Source organism: Staurois parvus, unplaced genomic scaffold (assembly GCF_062004578.1).
Source record: "Staurois parvus isolate SC_StPar_1 unplaced genomic scaffold, SC_StPar_1.0 ptg000155l, whole genome shotgun sequence".
NCBI lineage: Eukaryota > Metazoa > Chordata > Amphibia > Anura > Ranidae > Staurois > Staurois parvus.
This window is the reverse complement of record NW_028317951.1, coordinates 15,613,648-15,620,745: the sequence shown is the minus strand read 5'-3', so window position 1 is coordinate 15,620,745 and position 7,098 is coordinate 15,613,648.

The window sequence follows — 7,098 nt, the reverse complement described above, 5'->3', positions numbered from 1 at the left end:
TGTTATTATTCCTTGAAGGATTAAATAAGAACCCTAATAATATTAAGTTGGATTATCAATATAGTGCAATAACTGTGCATTTCTTGGATCTCTCAATCTTTAGGAAAGATGATATATTACAAACTAAGACTTATTTCAAACCTACTGACTGTAATAGTTATTTGCCTTGGTTTAGTGGCCATCATCCATTATGGCTCAAAAATATTCCAAATGGACAAATAATGAGACTTAGGAGAAATTGTTGTCAGGATAATGATTTTTTTGCTCAATCTACTATTATTGTAGATAGGTTTATTGATAAAGGTTATAACCAACAACGCCTCCAGAATACAGTTGATGAAATGTTGAGTATTCCAAAAGATCAGCTGTTAGGAGACAAACCTAAATCTGAATTAAATGATAGATATCAATGGGGATTTATTTCCAATTTTCATACACAATATAGAGATGTGGAACACGTCTTTCAGAAATATTGGCAAGTACTTAAAATGGATAGAGTATTGGGTAATATTATTCCTGAAAGACCCATGTTCATATATAGAAAGGCTCCTACTATAGGAGATATGGGGATGTTTTGGGATAGAAAAGGATTTTATACTTTTAAAAAATGTTCTGCCTGTCGTATAGTGAATAATAAATGTAATGGTCTGACCAAATTTCAATCCAAATTTAATGGAAGGGAATTTAAAATAACCACATTTATTACTTGTGAGTCCACTCATGTAGTATACGCTTTAGAATGTCCTTGTGGCCTCATTTACATTGGTAGAACAAAAAGGCATCGAAGAATCAGAATACTTGAACATATTAAAAATATAAAATTTTCTAAAGTGCATAGATACACTATGATACTTATAGCTCTTCATTATAACTGTGATCCCACCGTTATTAAGTTTTGGGGTGTGGAATTTGTCCCAAGGGCATGGCGAGAGTCTAATAGAATTAGGGAATTGTCAAAATGAGAAACTAGATGGATATATATGACTGAGACCTTATCAACTAAAGGATTAAATGTTGAACTGGATTTAAATTGTTTTATTAGTGATTAGTGATATTATTTGTCTGTAAATTTATTAGGATATATTGTATTTCATTTTATGTCTTATTATTATAATATTAAATTTAGTTAATTTTATTTTATGTGATTCAAGTTTATTTAGGGTTAATATTATTATTTTAGCTATGTGTACTGGTACCTATATCATTTAAATATATTTTGCTGTTATCTCTTCATTATGCACAAGATGGCACTAAGGAATGGCTCTGATTCCCCTTTTTAATGGTATCTTATTGAGCCAATCATTTGCGATATGTTTAATCTTGTTGTGATTGCATTACAGTGTTACCAATGTAATTATCTAATGAGAATGGGGGCGGCTCTTTAAGAGCTCGTGTAATCCACTGCTGATCACACCCTCGGACAAAGTCATGTGACGAAACGCGTTAGACTTGATCTAGCAGTGACGTATCACATGTCCGGACCACATGACCGCAACCGCGTCATCTGTTGCAGGCTGGTGAGACACCACCGTTCATGCAGGAAGCAGTGTCTGTAGCGCTGCTGTGGGAAAGATTTTAATTATACAAGGTTTTTGATGTACTGACATAATGTGAGTGCTGTTTTTATGGGGGTATTTGTTGGAATACATTTTCTGAAACGTTATTACACTATGGAGAGTGTTCTTTACTGTATTCACATGTGACCTACGGAGTTCTTTGGATCCTTCAGCTGATATATATAACAAATGATATGCTGTGGAGTGTATTACATCTACTGAGTTTATAAAGAAATGCTGGTATTTCACTAGTATCTGGTGAGTTTTCACTTTGATGGGGTGTTGAGCACTGGAGTATCTACTGGTGAAGGAAAGTCAAAGATTCCATAACTTAATTTACTGAAGAACATATGTGCTTTATGTGGACTTTATTTAATGGACTTTAATGAGGATCTATTATATAGTTGTGTTTGGTTTGTTTTTCCACACATTATGTTTCATTTGGTGGTGGATTAATATTACTATTATTAATTTTATTTAATTTAATTAGTTATATTTTGTAAACGCTATTATTGTGGTTATATTGATAGATTTTCACATATTTGAAATAGGAGCTGCTATTATACAATAAACCAAAAAATATCAAATACTTATTTCTCAGTACTACATTCTCAAGGCGCGATGGTGTAGACTTTGGAATATATTGATCTGCTATTAATATAATTCACCAGGGTTTATATTATTTATTTACTCTAGAGACTGGCCTGATCTATTTTTTCGCCGATACATTGATGATATATTTTTACTCTGGCAGGGAGATGAGTTTTCTCTTATTAATTTTTTTACTACCCTTAATTTTAACGATCTGAATATTAAATTGACCTATGAATATGACTATAATGAAATTAACTTTTTAGATCTTACCCTTTTTAACAATGGCACTGGGATTTTTACTAAAACTTTTTTTTAAACTACAGACAGAAGTAGCTACATACCATTGGATAGCTGCCATCACCCAAGTTGGCTAAATAATATTCCAAAAGGCTAATTTCTTCATATACATAGGAATTGTGACAGAATGGAAGATTTTATTTCTCAAGCAAGTATACTCAAGAAGAGGTTTTTAGAAAAAGGATACAACCCAGCGATTGTGGATAAAGAAATTGAAGAAGGGGGTAGTCTGAATAGAAATGATCTTTTTACTCCAAGAGATAACTCTAAATCAGATAGATTTTGTCCGTTTATTACGAATTTCTCTGTGCAATATAAGGAGGTAGCGAAAATTATTAGAAAGAATTGGACTAATCTCAAGAATGACCCGGTGCTTGGTTGAGCCTTACCTGACTATCCGGAGATCACCTATCAGAAAGCATCTTCATTGAGACATACTTTGGCTCCTAATGTGGTAAATCCTCCTAAACAATTATCCTTTGGTTTTGGACTTAAACGTTTCTATCCATGTAATAGATGTATGTTATGTGTTAATAATGAAATTCATAAGAAACCCGTAAAAACATTCTGCTCTAACTCAACAATGAAAACATACGACATACAGTCAGTTATCACCTGCAATAGCACGCATGTCGTATACCTTTTAGAATGCTCTTGTGGCAAACAATACGTTGGAAGGACTACAAGAAGGCTTAGAGACAGATTGAGAGAACATCTGTACAATATCAATAGAGGATACAAAGAGCATTCTCTCTCTATGCATTACCAGGAATTTCATAACAGAAACCCTCAGTGCCTCAAATTCACGGGTATTGACATCATCAAGCAGCATTGGAGGATGTATAAACGTAGAACTGTGTCCATGTTAGAAACTAAGTAGATTTTTGAGTTGCGTTCACTTTTTCCACATGGTTTGAACATTGATCTTGACATCAGTTGTTTTATCAATACTAGTTAAGTTGATTTTTTAACATGCGTTTTATACCATCCCACAAAGTATTTTTTACATATTAATTTTTTCTTATGATATTTTTTATATACAATAATGAATTTTGTTTTATGTAAATTTTTATCCCAGTGCCTCTGATATTTTTGATAATTTAGCTTTTTTATTCTAGTCAATACGGATAATTCTATTATTTTTATCTGTTTATATTTGAGATCCTAATTTCATTATAGGTCATATCTCTTTATATATTTTTAATATATTTTTATATGTTTATTACTTCTGTATTACTTTTACATGATTTTTATATGGATTTTTGTCTTTTGTGTTGTGTTATATTTTGTAATTTTTACTCTTCACATCTGGCTTTTTATTTATTTTATTATCATCTTGGTTTATATCCCATTTTATTAAATTGCGAGGGATTTTTCATGTTTATAGTATTATATATTGTTTATATATTTATTTTATGATTTTATTTTTAATTACTATGAGTATTGCAATGTTTTAAATATCCTTGCAGCATACAGTGAAGGAAATAGGTATTTGATCCCCTGCTGATTTTGAATGTTTGCCCACTTACAAAGAAATGATCAGTCTAAAAATCGAATGGTAGGAATGGTATCGTAACACTGAGAGTCAGAATAGCAACAAAAAATTCAAAAGAAATGCACGTCTAACAAATTATGCACTGATTTGCATGTTCATGAGGGAAATAAGTATTTGATCCCCTTCACAAAACTTGACTTAGTACTTGGTGGCAAATCCCTTGTTGGCAATCACAGAGGTCAGACATTTCCTGTAGTTGGCCACCAGGTTTGTACACATCTTTGTTTTCAGTATTACATGCCAGATGTGCATTCCATGCATGCATTCCTTTTGTAAGTGATATTTTTGCCATACCAAATAAAAAAATACTGCACACTTAGAGATTTCTTCTCTGGCTCATTTATTGCGAGCCCCCCCCCCCCCAAGGTGGATTCCTATTACTCCCTGCTTGCCCCTATGAGTGGTTCCCCCTGCTGGATGGATGTGCATTCCAGATCCTGATGACCAGGAGTGGTCTGATTTACTCAAATGTGCATTATATTGCGCTTTCTGGTTAGTGCAATATACATTTATTTTTCAAGCCACTGGGGTCACAGAATTCACCTGAAGATTTGTTTTGGACTTTAAATCTATTTGTTTGTGTCACTTTTGCACTGTAAACATCATTATCCAGACGTTACACTAGTGGATGAAGCACTCCACAGCGCATTTATTTATGATAATCACATTACATATATAGGTGTATATATTAATTTATTTATATTAAGCGCTGCATTTTACGTTTACTGATTTTGGGAAGGATTTTGAGGTTTTACCTTCATGCTAGCTGCTCGTCATATTTACCTAGCGCTTGTTTAAACTTTTATCATTTTATTGCCTGACATAGTTGTTTACAGGCAGTTGAGCTTACAGGTTTTTTTGGTTTTTTTTTATTTGAAAGCACAAAAATCACGTTCAGGAGTAGAGTTTACCAGCATTTCAAACACTTGTAAACTCGTTTATATGCTTTTTTGGGCTGATCCATATCCAGATGCTGGCCAGTGCCCTTTTCCTTCATCAAAAATGCATGCACAGCGGTTTCCATGTATTCAAATGGATCTAATACACCAGTGCAGTCAGTTCCAGGTTTCGTTTGCAGGAAAAAAATGGTAGAACGTGCGGCATTATTTCTGCACATAACTGTGCTAGATTATATCAAAACGCAGCAAAAAAGCACAAGGAGTGTTGTGTGCACTCCAGAATGCAGCCGGAGGCATTACAGCACTATTGTAACACCTCCCACAGTGCCAAGCATGTTTCACGAGCCTCTTTTACTACAGTTGCAACACCCATCAGAAAGTAGTGGTTTGTCTACTTCTGCTCTCTATTTCTCACAAAATTTCTGAAATGATAAATTATTTACTATTTTTCAGTGCATTCTGGGCATTTTCAGAGGGTCTCCTGAGGTTATCTTTTAAAAATGCCTCTAAATGTAAACGTGGCTAAACTAACATTTTTAACCTACGTTTTCTAGCAGTCAGTTTCCAGAGGTCAGAAAAGTATTTCAAATACCCTGTGTACATGAGCCCTTGCAGGTGCAGTAAAAACTAGAAAATGATGTAGCGCTAAAAACACACAACTATAACATCAATAACATGGGACATATATATGACATAATATAGGGATCCTGTTTTTTAGCGTGAAAAAAGAAAATAAATATATAAATGTGCGTGATGATACTGACAAGGTAAAGATGGAAAACAGATGTGCAACCCCTGAACACAGTGCACATAAATATATAAAGTCCAGTGATCCTGTATCAATATTCTCCTCTCAAAACAGAGTCCATGGACTGTATGTGGACCCGCACACCACCACGTGCAATCCAGAACCAGCTGAAATGGCCTCTCACCTCCTCCCTGCGATCCTGCAGGGCCACAGAGCTTTAACAGATCCCCACTGAATCAAAGTATGCTTCCTCTTGAATGGATGGCTTCTTTAGTGTATCCCTAGTATACAGCTTCCACCTGTGTAAGCGTGTGTCTGGAGGGTGTACCAAGATGGTGCCGCGCCGGAAGTGCGTCACCACGTGTTGCCGTCGACGCGTTGCGTCACGGGGTCACGTGACGCAACGCGTCGACGGCAACACGTGGTGACGCACTTCCGGCGCGGCGCCATCTTGGTACACCCTCCAGACACACGCTTACACCCATGGTATGGGAAATAGCCTGTATTCCATCTGGCAAATGTGAGTGTACTATATATTTACCTTCTGACATCTATATTAAACGGTTTTACACTATGGAGGATGTCTTTTTGCTTCCTTTATCCTAATGGGGTTTGAGCTGGGGTCCACTCTGCTCAGCTAAACCTCGGAGGATGTCATAGGAGAGGTGGAAGCTGTATACTGGGGATACAGTATCCCCACGCTAAAAAACAGGATCCCTATATTATGTCATATATATGTCCCATGTTATTGATGTTATAGTTGTGTGTTTTTAGCGCTACATCATTTTCTAGTTTTTTCTGCACTTTATTTGATCTTGGGGTATTGGATCGGATGTTGGCAGCTTCACACGCATATTTACCATTTTCTGCATAGGAGCGCAAGCAGATTCCATATAGCTTACAGGTGCAGTGCTGCAGCTCCCTCTCCATCACCTTTTTAACTGTTGGTGGTGGGAAAAGCTGCCAGAAGTGACTCATGCTGATAACCGGACAAGACAGCAAAGAGAAATAACACTCAAATGCTTTGGAGAGAGGCAAGTACACAGTATAAAATGGCAGCTTTCAGCCACAAGTTTTTTTCAGAATTGGTTCTTTGACCTTTTTCTGTATGGTTGGACCCTTTTGGCACTGTTCTTTGTGCCTTGTTGCCCCCATTTCTGTTTCATTGCTTGGGGACATCCCAGGGTCTATTAATATCAACCCTGTGTCCTGTATGATTAGGATAAAATTAATTTTGGCTTACCTGTAAATTCTGTATCTCCGAGTACAGTAGAGAATGCAGTTCCCTGACCCCCCCCCCTTGTTTCTGGGTTACTTAGCATTGCTTGTTACAAAAGAGAGGTCTCACCAAGTGGGGGAGTGTCCAAAAGGTTTGCAATATTCAGTCATCTGCAGGTGGTAGGCTATAATCCAGGTTCTAGGAATATCCAGCCTTTTCACTATACCAGT